Source organism: Heterocephalus glaber, unplaced genomic scaffold (genome assembly GCF_053883595.1).
Source record: "Heterocephalus glaber isolate CG9 unplaced genomic scaffold, H.glaber_assembly_v1.0 deba00001479, whole genome shotgun sequence".
Classification (NCBI taxonomy): Eukaryota; Metazoa; Chordata; class Mammalia; order Rodentia; family Bathyergidae; genus Heterocephalus; species Heterocephalus glaber.
The window spans coordinates 22706743-22720633 of NW_028258316.1; the positions used below are offsets into that span (position 1 = coordinate 22706743).

Here is a 13891-nt window from a genome sequence, read left to right on the forward strand (position 1 = left end):
GTGTATGTGTGTTTTTGTGTGTATGATACCTTTAATAAAAATTGTACATTGAGTTGCTATCTATATTAGAATCTGTTTCTAGGCTATTATTTTGTATTAATCAGTCTTATGAATAAATATTTTTTTTCTTTTCCTTTCTTCTTTCTTTCTTTCTTTCTTTCTTTCTTTCTTTCTTTCTTTCTTTCTTTCTTTCTTTTTTTTTTTGGTATCAGTGATCAAACTCAGGACCTCACACTTACCAGGGAGGCACTGTGCTGCTGAGCTAAATCCCCAGCCCAGTCTTTTAAAATTCTTATTGTTTTATAATATATTTTAGTAGAAAACAGAGCTAGTGTACCCTTTTGTACTTCTAGTTTTCAAAATTGTTTAGGTATAGCCAGGCATGGTGGCACGTGCCTGTAATCCCAGCACTTGGGAGGCTGAGGCAGGAGGTCTGCCATGAGTTAGGGGCCAGCCAAGGCTACATAGTGACTTCAAGGCAGCCTGAACTGCATAATGAGACCCTTGTTTAGGTACTTTTGGCAGCATTCAGCTTGATTCCTCCTATACTAATTCAAATCTACCTTCTCCTCTCATACTGACCACTCAAGGTCCCAATTTCCTTTGCTGCCTGGGCAGACATTAGGTGCAATTCTAGACTATTAATCCAAAGTAAGGTCTACTGGTAAAGTTTCCAGAAAAACCTTTTACTTTACTGATAAAATGTGGGGATAAAAAAATGATCTCAGGGCTGGGGATTTAGCTCAGTGGTGCCACCACCTGCCTCGAAAGCGCAAGGTCCCAAGTTTGATCCCCAGTACCAAAAAAAAAAATTGTCAAAAGTTGATTGGTTGCACAGATGAGGAGAGAGAAATCAATTTGGATGGTGGAGTCTGTTTCCTACTGGAGAGAACAATGGTCACATCTGGGCATAGATACCTGCCTCTGTGGACTCTTTACAAGAGCAATTTCCCCACACAAACCACACGTTTCCCAGGCTTCAGTGTCCACTCATCCCTACTCTCTGAGGATGTCTTTCCCTATCTCTAATTGCCTTAGGTAGGGAACATTCTCTCTCAGTATGCCTGGCTGCCATACTTGGGGTGGGAGATACTTGTGGCTGTAGGAACTGTGCTTGAAGCCAATTGTGTCACCACAGAGCCCTAAGATAGGCCAAGAGTGCAATGACGACATGAATAACAGGTTTCACTAAGCATATGCTTTAAGACTGGAAGGAGGAAGAGGGCCCGCCTGAGCTGGGAGACTGAAAATTTTCATGACAAGAGTGGCTTTTCACCTTTCATTCTTGGAATTGTGACTGAAGTTACACAAAGATTAAGCAAGTTTTTAATCCAAAGCGTAAGTAAAACTGGTTTTTGTGAGGGAGGTGGAAACTGGCTGAGAGGTGTTCTTTGACCACAGATATAGTATTAGGAATTTATGGTGGGCTCCAAGTAGCTACAGTGACTGGTCAAAATGATGAACAAAGTTACTTGTAAGCCACGATTGTGAGTCCCTATCTTGAAAGCCTGGTATGCTGAATTATGTACTTCCTTTCTCGGTCACCATTAACTGAGCCCTCTCTCTTGGGGATTTTTCTGAGGAAACTTAAAAATCATTACTCATTGAGGTCTGGAGGAATAGCCTGATCTCTTCGGTTTAGAATGTTGAGGTTTCAACTGGCTTGGGGGCTAGAAAGCTCTACTCCCAGGCAGGATAATTTGTTGAGTTATTTGTCTTTGTTTCCTTTATACTTTACTCAACATTCCAAGCAGGTGGCCAAGTCTTTCTCCTTCCTTGTTGCAGAACCCAAAGAAGTAGTTGGCAGAGCACCTCCCTTCCTGCCATTTTCCCCCTTGGCCTCAAGGGATTTGAGCATAACGTGCTAGGGAAAGGAGTAAAGTCTTTGATAATGAGAGCTAAGATTGTTCCTGAAAGGGAGAAATGGATATCCTTACTTTTTGTAAATAATGGGGCTCTGTCATCCACCCTCCTTAGAACCTCAGAAAGATGACAGAACTGCTCAGGATGATGACTGCATGTGGAGCTAGGAAGGTCTTCCTGGATTTTTGAGTTCTTGGCTTTCAGCTCTGGTAAAGATTCCCATGGGGACACAAGAACATTCAACTTCAAGGATGTATGCAAGCTTAGCCTACAGGCATCTTGGTGGAATTGTGTAGATAACCATGGAAACCATGTTGGCTCACAGGTCAAACCTGGAAGGGCACCTACTTTTGTGTGAATGATTATGTGTGCATGCGTGTGTGTGTGTGTGTGTGTGTGTGTGTGTGTGTGTGTGGTGCAGGGGATGGAATCCAAGGCCATATTATATATTCAAGGAAGTTTTCTACTATTCAGTTACACTCCCCACCTACATTTTTAAAGTGTGAGAGGAAAAATGCAAGAATGTTTTGTGGCATACAATTATATGAAATTCTATTTCAATATCCATAAATAAAATCTTCTTGGAGCACAGTCAAGCTCATCCATTTACCTATTGTTGATAATTGCTTTCAAGCAACAATGGCAAAGTTGAGTAATTGTAACAGAGACCTCCCTGGCTTACAAAGTTTAAAATATTTACTCTCTGGTTCTTCACACAGAGCATATGCAAAATCACTGAAACTTATACCTGTGACCTTTATGCTGAGTGACCGATAAGGCCTTGGCTTTGCAAAAATTACTTTGTTCCAGATAGTTTTTTTTTCTTCTGAGGGTTCTGGTGAGGACCTGAGAATTAATATCATTCCTGTCCCCTTAGTTTCTGCCCTTACAATTGTATCATAGTCATATGATCACAGCTGTGATAGGAATACCTAAGAGGAGAGGAGGGGAGCATTTCAATGGAATTGGGTGCGGTTATAAATACCAATGGGGAGTGGAGGCCTGCAGAGGTCTCAGACAGAGGAAGATGAGCAGAGTGGACAAAGGCTTCAGTTGCCGCTGCTGCAGGCTGCTGCACAACTCATGTCCACAATCCTCCCTGAGTGCTCTGGCTTCTGGTATCCAGTTACCAGATTTAACAATTTCCTCTCGCTTCTGCTTGGCTCTGACTTTTGTGTAATTTAATTGGAAACAGAGCCAACTCTCACAGAAAGGCTAAACAAATCTACCTCCTGCAGAGGCAGGATAATCTATGATGCACAGATTTATTATTTTTAAAAACAAATATGTTCTGCACACTTACTTTGATCACTTCCTCATCTACTTAGTTGGCTCAGCTCTCTGAGCCTGTTCCATGTAAGGGATGGCATGTCTGTCAGATGGGCTGGGCTGAGAGTTTGGGAGTCATCGATCTTGTGTTCTGGCTCTTGCTCTAGTTCTGCTTTTCTTGCTCATCACTGTCCCTTTTACCCAGTGAAAGACTGAGCCTCAAAAAGAGGCTTTGTTGCCCCTAGGACAGCTGTGAGAAAGTCCCTGAGGGGTAGCACCAGAAGCCAGGCTGGCTATGCACCAATTACTTGTCAAAAACCATTTATGAGAAGTTCTTTTGATGTGAGGAAAGGCTGGTTTGGGGAGGAGGCCAATGTCACCCTTGAACCCCAGCCTGCATCTTCCACCTGACTTTTTTTCTCCCCCACAATCTCCATCAGGGGTCTCCCTGCTCCCAGATTGTGTGGTTGGTGGAGTCCTCCCCCTAGATTCCCAGGGCAGGGGCAGATACACCTTCAGAGGATCTCTGTGCTGGGTCCATCTTCTGCTTCTGAGGGACTGCAGTGTGGTGGTTGTCCTCTCTTCTGCATCGTAATCACTGCTCTATGGAGAACTACCAGCACATTCTTTTCTTCCACAGCCAGAAACAAACATCCCATAGATGAAACCCAAGACAACCTTCTTTAGACCTCATGCCCCTTTTAAGATAAAGTCTCCTCGATAGCTGAAGCTCTTGAGAGTGGTAATTGCTCTCTTACCTCCTAGTCCACCTGCAATCCACAGCAATAGGGTTTCCAGCTAAGGCATCTCGCAACCAGAACTACCTTGGGCAGGTTTCTTTTTCAGTCTTCACCTTGTCTGATCTCTGTTGACTGCTCTTTTCTCCTCCTCCTCCTCCTTTTTTTGTGATACTGGGGATTGAACCCAGGGCCTTCACACTGAGCTACATTCCTAGCCCTTTTTATTTTTTATTTTGAGACTGAGTCTGCTCTCTTCTTGCAGCCTGTTTTCCTTTGGCCTCTGTGACATTACACAGTCCTGGATTTTTCTCTATTTCTCTGATCATTTGTTCTTAGTCTTCTTTATCAACCCTTGCTCTATTCACACTCTTGTGTTACAGTTCCTTTGAGCTCTGTCTCATCCTATACTTGTTCCTCAAGAAACCACATCTAATTCCTTGGCTGTAAATGGAATGAAAGAGCTTATTCATATAGCAAAATGGCCCCATGATAGTACTGAAGCTGTTAGCTCTGGTGTGCAAGGCCAGGTTGGGTCAGTATAGGCCCACGGAAGAAGAAAACTGGACTTTCAACCCAAGGGAATCACTGAGGGAGAAGCCCAATCAAATCTTTTTAGGGAAAACCACTTTTAGGGCCATCTTATAGTCTAGGCTGTGGCTAGAGCAGGACCTCTCAGTCTGATGAGTTAGTCTTGGATCTCATTTATGTGAAACATCAAGAATAAGCAGGGCTGGGGATTTAGCTCAGTGGTTCTGGCGCCTGCCTTGAAAGTGCAAGGTCCCGAGTTCAATCCCTGGTACTTAAAAAAAATTAAAAAAAAAAAGAATAAGCAAATAATGTACCAACAGAAGGCAAGTTAATGGTTGCCAGAGTATAGCAGGGAGGGAGAAATGAAGAATGATTGCTTAACAGGTATGTGATTTTCTTTTGATGAAAATATTCTGCAACTAGACAATGGCATTGAATGCACAATGCCGTGAATGTCCTATGTGTCACTAAGGCTGAAGAAAATCTAGGGTTCATCCTAGAAAAGGAACCACTTCTGAACCAAGCCACCTTGGACAGGGATACATTCAAGGTCAGCATGATGAATAGGTAAGGAACTGTAACCGGGAAAAGACTGTAATCTGGGAATGCTAGAAAATCACCCTTTCCTTGAACACAGTGGACAGAATGTGCTATTCTCCAAGAAAACTAGAGGCTTTCTAAACTATATTAATTAACAGTGCTCAGCAGGTAGATAGATGGTGTGACAGTAGAATACTAGGCTAAAGTTGTACTGTGAATTTTTTTCTTTTGAATCGGTACTTCTGTGAGTTTCATGTGGTCAGATTTGATGTTTTGGTGGAGCATTTTCTAGTAGCTTGAATTGAGGCCGGGGAAGCAGGCTGATTCAAATATTTAAGGCCTTAAGCTGGCAGAACTCTGTAACCTTTTGCAGAACTCTAGAACAACCCTTGCTAAGCAAAGTGAATGAACGCTACCTGTGCTTGTCCTTTGCAGATATTGTCTCATTGTATTTCCTAGAACAACCCAGAGAGGTTGTTCCTAGAATAACCCAGAGAGAGACACATTCAAGCTGGGATTTTGTTTTATTTTTATTTATTTTGTAGGTACTGGGGATTGATCCTAGGGCCTTCATACTGAGCTGCGTCCCCGGCCCTTCTTTATTTCCACCATCTGCTAGACCCTATGCGTCTATGTAAACCCTTGAATCAGACCTGGCTGGGGGAGGGAAATGCTGGTGTCTCGGTCGTTGAACTTGTGGCTGCTAAACCTGTATCTGTTGATTGCATTTCTCTTCCTGGGCCTCCTCCAATCTGGTTTAACCACTGGAGTCATGGGCCATGCACTCATCCTATCAAGACCTTGACCTGTCTCTGTCCTGCTGATAACAAAATGTGAGACAACCACACTGCTGAGGGAAACTTCTTGAGTTTTCTTGCTTGTCAATTTCCCCCTCCCTTCATTTCCTGAGATGTAAACAGGCAGAATAGGAGCAGGTAATGAGTGTGTATGATAACCAGAGAATTCTGCTGTTCTCAGCATATCCTGTTATTGTGGATCTCAAGTCCTAGTTTGTCCAGTTTTCCTGAGACTGTGGTTAAGGGAGTGATTTGGTGTATAGGAATAAAAATTTTACTTTTCTTCGTTGTAGGAATCAGCACAGCATAGTTGGAAGATCATGAGCCTCGGAATCAGCAATGGATTCAAATTTCACATCTCACAACAAACTCTAGTTTCTCATCTTTACTGGGACAAAAATAAAAATATTGAATTCAGAGTCCTTTTTGAGGCATACATGCAACAAAGGGAAAGGACTCCATATAGTACGGTGCTAAGGGTACACAGGGTGGGATACGTGTGACAAGTTATGAGGAATGTGGCATTTAGTTGGAACAGGAGAAGGAGGGTGCCTTCCTCCTGCTCACTGAGTAAAGCAGAAAAGTTTCAGGACTCTGCTTTCCCCTCCTCTCTTCCAAAGTTGCTGCCCAGCCCCTCCTTGGCACAGTTGCTCTGTAGGCTTTGCCCTGATATTGCCCCAGCTCCCTGCTCCAAGGTAGAGGGTAGGAGGGGCCTGGCTTATGTAAATGAGGCCCAGACTTGGGAGACATGCTGAAACATAAAGTTTTTTTGGGGTACAACTAATATCCTGAATCTGGTCCTTTCCCACCAAAGGGCTGGCTTTCCTTAAACGGCTTTGATCTCTCCTTTCTATATTCGCCTCTACACACATCCATTCCTAACCCTGAGCTTCTAGAAAGTCTGTGGATGGGTCCAGCCCCTCCAGGGGCAGCCTTAGTTCGTCCACAACATTTTGGGATGTGGTTGTCTCAAAAATGCCCACTGGAGCAGCAGTGGGGTGAGGCAACACACTATTCATTGCTTTCACTTACTAACCTGAACACAAGAAAGTCAGTTTAGGGTTAGATCACTGGTTCTCCCTCTCCTTCCTTCTGCATCAGCCACTTGCACAACTATCCCCAGAATCATAATATCAGCTGGCATACATTAAGTGAACAATGGGTTTGTAGTCAACCACAAATCAAACCCAGGGGATTTAACTTTATATTCTAGGCTTTCAGCATTGCACTAAACCAGAATAGAGTGCACAAAAAGATTTTTTTTTTTTGTTAGTACCAGGGATCGAACTCAGGACCTTGGACTTGCGAGACAGGCGTGGTGCCACTGAGCTAAATCCCTGGCTTCTGGTTTTTTGCTGTTGTTGTTGTTCTGGGGATCGAACTTGGGACCTTCCACCATCACTGAGCTAAATCCCCAGCCCCGCACAAAAAGATTTTTAATGAAATGTAAAGGTCTGAATTTTATGTCATGATGCCAATATCAATAGTTACTGGGATTCAATCAGTATCTTTTGAATGAAACTTGTTATTTTTACATTCTATAATCAGAGTTTGTATTGGCACAACCATCTTTGGAAAATGTAATTTGCCCCAAACTATTGGAAGATGTTATAAAAATTAGACTTTTGTATAAAATATTAGAATTTATTCTACCAATGAAAAGAAAGTAAAATGTACTCACAAAATTTCCTTCTTATTTTGGGTTCCACTTGCATCTTCAAAGCACCACCTATCTTAAGGATTGGTGTGGCCTCCAAGTTACATTGTTTATATGTAGAGAAATCAAAAAGATTATGTGAATAACTTAGGCTTTCAAAGTTGCATTTTCTCATAGATGAAGGATGTATTCTAAACTTGAACCTGATATTGAAAAACCCAGAGAAGGAGAAAACTGATTTTGATTTAAGATTCAGAGAGAGAGGCAAAAATCCCTTTGAGTATCCCTATGTTTGAGTGGGGTAGCACAATGAATAAGTGCAACTGTGTAGTTGTTCCTACACTGTCCTAGAGCCTTTCAGGCCTGACCTTCCTGAATATGACTGTCACCATTTCCCAGCTATTACTGCATGGAAGCCTAACAAGAGCACTATTGGTGATACCCATGTGCAACCTACAAACTCTTCTTTTGGCACAGGCTATGCTGTGACATGGAACAGAGGTAGGGTGGGCACTGCCAAATTCCTTCTCCTCACTAAGATGAGTACAACTGAACACATATCCTTGCCCTGTTTACTGGAGAAACAGGGTGGTCACAAATACTGAAAAATGAAACTTACACTATCAGAAAAAAAATCAGTTCTAAACCACAAAAATAATGAAAGTAAATTTGAAAGCATGATATAGCATAGTTGAAAGGAGAATATTATGATTATTGAGCATTTTCCACAGTGTACATTACTTAATTTCATAATAAATTCTGTAAACTGGGTGTTAGTATTATCTTTATTTTTTGGATGGGAAAACTGAGGCTTTGAAAATTGAAATAATTTGTCCACAGCACATATCTGTCAGTGGTGAAGTTGGAATTAAAATCAAGTCTAACTCTAAAATCACAATTTTACCTGCTAAGCAATACTTCTAGGCCCTCTAAGCCTGCTGTTTGTTACTCTTCTGAAGTCTGGTTGAGTTATTATCACCCAACTAGTCACACAAACTCAGAAATCATTGTTGACAAGGTCTTCTTCATCTCTCTCACATCCACTCTTAATTTCACATTCAGGAAGGCTCTGCCACATGCCAGGTAGTACAGATATGATGGCAAAAAAGATGGTAAAGATTCCTGCCCAAGGTAAGCAAGTCAGAGTCTTCTCTGGTGTTCTAAAATTTGGAATCAGACAAAACACATATCACTGTCCTGGTCTGAAGCAGGGAGATGCTAGGCCAGTAAGCCTGGTGCAGCTGTTTCTTGTTGTATGGAGAAATTCAGAGAGAAGTAAGGGGACACTCAGAAAGAATCACAATGACAGGTGGAGAGAGGAGCCCGGCAGTAGGGTCCATGATTCTGTTTTCAGCTGTTCCTAGGCCAGTTGCACCCTCCTCTCACCACAGCTATGTGAGCTTTTGATAATTTCCACTTCCTGTTTAAAATGGTGAGAGTTGTATTTCAGTCACCTGCAACCCAACCTCTGTTGAGTGATACAAACCACAACAAAAAGGCATTTGCTATCTCACCCTAGGATAACCTATTTTTACATGGTGGAACATATTCTCATAGGAGGATTTCTGAGAGTACTTGCCCTGCTGACGAAATCTCTCATTCCAGCCCTGGCCATCAATTCACAGGGAATGACCTAATCTGCCACCCCAGTACTCCTCGGCCGACCTGCCTGGCCATAGTTTACTCATCCACTTCTGGCTCATGTTGAGCCAATCAGAAACCCTGTTCATAGAATTTTACGTTCAGACTACAATTTTATGTGTAGACACAATTTTATGTTTAGACTATTTTTGTTTGGTCTACATGGGAACAATTTCATCAGGGTGGTATAGGAAAAAGTTCTGCAGATCCTGGCTTTTCTTTTCTTTTTTCTTTTCTTTTCTTTTCTTCTTTTCTTCTTTTTTCTGTACTGGAGGCTGAACCCAGGGTCTCACCCATGCTTCCACTCAGGCAAGCACTCTACCACTGAGCTATATCCCTAGCCCTCAACTGTATCTTCAAAGTACAACTCTTCCTTCAATTTCTTGAGCTGCTTTAGCCTTTTTAAGCAAATTTATTCAATCCTTTTTTTCTCCCTTGAGGTGGCCCAGGTCGAAATTAGTTTCTTGGAAAGAAAACAATTTTACTGCCTTTTAATTCTTCCAGATTTTATTTTTATTTTTTCTTTTTCAAATCTTTATTTAAAAAATTCCTTTGAGGGCCAGGGATTTAGCTCAGTGGTTCCAGTGGTTGCCTTGCAAGTGCAAGGACCCGAGTTTGATCCCTGGTACCAATTAAAAAAAAATTCCTTTGTTACAAGTTTAAATTCAAAGTAATACAAGAGGATATTAATAAAGAAAATATTTTTTAAAAATAGCCTTTTATGAAAAATAAAGCAAAAATTCATAATAAATAATTTTAAAATAACATTAGTTAATATACTGTGTGCCATAATCTTAAAAGAATGGCCAAAATGTTAGAGTACAAGTCATAGGCAAAAGAAACTCTTACAAAAAAGATGCCGGAGAGTTAGCTCAGTGGTTCCACCACCTGCTTTGCAAGTGCAAGGACCTGAGTTTGATCTCCGGTACAAAAAAAAAAAAAAAAAAAAAAGGAACAAATAGACAATAGCAATGACCTAAGAGGACCTACCAGTATAAATGAAACAAATTAGCATATATATTGAAATATTTTTGAAACCACAGAATATATAATTTGGGGAATTATTAGAACTTCCAGATTTTAACTTCTTTTAATTCTTCTAGATTTTTCTTTAAGTGTATGTGCAAATATAACACATAATGTAATAATATATGTTATAGAATTGTATTCTATAAGCTGTTTTGTAATATAAGCATTTTTCAAAGATAATAAATACTATTTAATTTTACAATGTAACATTGTGTATATATGCCATTCTTTAATTTCTTATTTTTGCTCATTTTGGGAGTTTAACTTATTTATTATTAAAAAATTCTACTCCTTTCTTAGAATAAATTCCTGAAAGTCACATTGCTAAACAAAGTGAATGTAATTTTAAAGAATTTTAATTCATACTGACTAATTTCTTCAGAAAATTTGTGCCAATTTACATTCTCATCCTTGGTGAAGACACTCATTTTCTTAGAGGTTCAACAACATTTACAATAATTACATTATTTCACATCTTTGTCCATCTGGAAAATAAAATGACATCTTCTGTTTTAATTAACATTTGTTGAATAGCTGCAAAACTAAAATCTTTTTTCACCCTAAATTCATGGCTAAAATTATAAAATTCATGTTTTGTTTGGTCTTCTGTCCATTTTTGTTATTTTTTTCATTTTTAATTTGTAAGATATCTTTATATGTATGTTTTCAAAATATATTTGGTATTTGTGCTACAAATATTTTCACAGATTTTTGTTTGTCTTTAATATTCTTTTTTATTTTGCTTTAGAGAAATGTTTACTTTTATGTAAAATTTAATCTTATTACTCTTTTCCTTATGGTTTCTAACATTTGTTATATTTCTAAAAACTTCACATGTCAAGATTATATGAATGTTCATCTATATTTTACTGTAATTTCTTTTTTACATTTAAGTCTCTATTAAATCTGAGCGCATTTTGGTAAGAATTATCAGTTTCACCCTCCAAATGATTGCTCAATTTATACTTTTTCCCCAAAATGGTTTACCACATCATTTACAGAATAATCTCTCCTTCCTTTTAGTAATACGAAGTTTATCATCATCTTAAGCTGCATTTTACTATCATTTGCTTCAGAAATTTCCAATGCAGCCACCCATTCTGCCACTCAAGACAACTCTTCAGCTCTGCTTTGTATTCCTCCCGAGAGAAACTGCATTTCACAGAGCATTCATGATCAGTTTATTTTCTTAAATATTTGCTACCAGAGAACAGGAGTTCTGTACTGAAGTCCAAACACATCACATACCAGAATACAAGGAAATCAACAACCCTCCATTCTCCCTTTGGCTGAGCTGTCTCCTGAGAGTCTTCATCTGCTCTATGCCTCACCACATGGGTCTGTGCCCTGATAAAGGTTTCAAATATTTATTTCATGACCAAGGTTGGTTCTCTAGCTCTATGCCCCAGTTCAAGCTCATAGCCATTTTTGCCCAAAAGCCTTGGTGGTCAAGAAATCCAGATACTTGAGGGCAAGAGGGAGAGCCTTATGCTGCCCTTACTTGCATCCTTAAGAAATCATCGTCTCTGTGGTTATGCTGGCCTACCTCAGCCATGCCAATTGGACCTTCTGATTCATGCGAAGTCTTCAGCCTACAGCAGCCCACTGGTGCTGTTGGTGTGTCTGTAGAGACAGGGAACACCTGTTGCATTTGAATGCTGAATGTTATGACTGCTCTAGAGCAGATTCAGGGCAGATTTCCAAATAAACAGTGAATCCCCCTTTCCCTGCACTAACATCATATCACATCTTGCTCTTTATTTTCTCCTAACATTTCTGTGAGCTAGGTGATGATGATCTTCAACTTACAAGAAGATTAAAATATCAGTTATACAGCTAAAACATGGAAATGGTACAACTAGATGAGGAGTTTGATTAGCCTGATGCAAAGCCAGTGTTTTTTTTCCCCATGAAACATGCAGCATCTGCTCTTGACTCATTCCATTCCCTTGTTTGCTTTCTCCTACAACAAAATCCTTAGTTCAGTATTTTCCAGGTCAAACTCTGAGCTCCCTGCCTTCCAGTCTCCACCTTGTCCAGGATCATTTTTCTTACAGGACTAAGAATGGGCCTAGAGTTTGCTTGAAAAGAGAAAAGATCACACCACTTGAAAGGAACAGGCATGTGCCCTGAGGTTTGCAGTGTAACCTGAACTTTTTGCATTTGTAGGCAGAGAAAGAGGTCAAACAGCCCTCTCAAGCCAGAAGAGTTGGTCAACGGCCTTGTTCAAAGAGAATTTCTCCACTTTGGGGGTGCTGAAGGGAGGAGGGAAGATTTGGAATGCAACAGGTTAGTAGGAATCTTAGTAGGAGCAAGATGAGATTTCATAGTCATTAGCACACACCATTTATAGCATTTGTTAAAGTTTGCTGGATCTTTGAATCAGTAATTAAATCCTTTTAAAACTCATGATAAATATAATTATTTGTGTTGCCTTATTTTTTTGATTTACCACAGATTTGTTTCTTCAGTTGGTTTTTGTTTTCATAACGAAATAGCTTTTGGATGGATTTATCTGTGTTAGCTAATTTTGATTTCTGATTAATTGGTTTCTACTATGGCTTTATAATTTTAATCTTCTTGATTTTTTCAGAGTGAATTTTGTTTGTATCCTAGTCATTAAAGTTAATATACTATTCTTCCTTATAAAGCATTATTAAATAGCAGTCTTCCATGAGGTTTTATTTTGTTTGTTTTTTTGTTTTTTTGTTTTTTGAGACGGTCTCACTATGTAGTCCAGGCTGGCCTTGAACTCACAGTGACTCTCCTGGCTCAGGCTCCCAGGTGCTGGGATTACAGGCATGCACCACCACACCCCGGCCTTCCATGAGTATTTTTAAGTTGCACTTTATAAATAATTAGCAGTAGTATTTCCATTTTCCCTCCTCACTAATTGCAATCTTATCTTCTATACATGAAATTCTATCCTCACATTGGTTCATTCTGCTGCGCAGAATTTCGATGGAGTTTTTAATCTCCTGGAAATATGTTTGTATCTGTTTCATGGATTCCATTTGTTTCCTATGTTGGGATTCCATCATGTTCCTCTGATCCTCTATTTTTTTAATCTGTGTCCTCTCTAGATTTATTAATCATGTCTTGCACCATGAGCAAAATCTTTGCTGTTATCTGAGTAATTATTTCTGATTTCATTTTTCCCAGATCCTCTTTTGTTGCCAGTTCAGAGAGTCCAGGTGGTTGAGTATCAGATTGTTCCATCTCGTTTCCCTTTGGGGTTGCTGTAGGTGATCCAGAAGTCTGTTTTTGAGACTTGTTTATGTGTCTTCTCATTTCCATGGGAGGAGGTGTTTCTGGTGCCCACTTGGCTCACCTTCTCTGCCCTAGGAGCTTGAGATGGCAGCTGGGGAGCTTCCTTCCCGGTTCTGGGACCGGCTCAGCTTCTCTGCCCTAGGAGCTTGGGATAGCGGTGGGGGAGCTTCCTTCCGGGTGCTGGGACCGGCTGAGCCTCTCTGCCCCAGGAGCCTGGGATGGAGGCGGGGAGCCATATTTCCATTTTTTTAGAGGTGGAAGGCATACACTTTTCTAGTTTCCCATTGATAGAGTATACTTGTGAGGAATATCCATACCTAGGAATTCACCCTCATTCTTCCACCCAATACTTATTTCACCCTAGTAGTTTTGGCAGAGGTATGTATGAGAACCCTAATCAATGGAACTAAAAGTACTGTTTTAGTAATAGCTGAGCCAGTTCATAATCCTGCACAGTGAGAAGCTTCTGGGGAAGGAAGCTACACTGGAGCCCATACCTCAAGCTCAGGTCTAAACAGAGACCTTTGTCTAAATTTCAGGACCATATATTTAGGCAT

The 13891-nt window shown here is 40.3% G+C and overlaps 1 long non-coding RNA gene across 1 annotated transcript; it reads left to right on the forward strand.

Moving 5' to 3' along the window:
* The first annotated feature begins 1367 nt into the window (after nucleotides 1–1367).
* LOC101715090 (uncharacterized) lies at nucleotides 1368–10001 on the forward strand. Its single transcript, XR_205457.4, has 2 exons — nucleotides 1368–4967; nucleotides 6031–10001. It is a non-coding gene; the product is annotated as an uncharacterized LOC101715090 (long non-coding RNA).
* Nucleotides 10002–13891: the final 3890 nt, after the last annotated feature.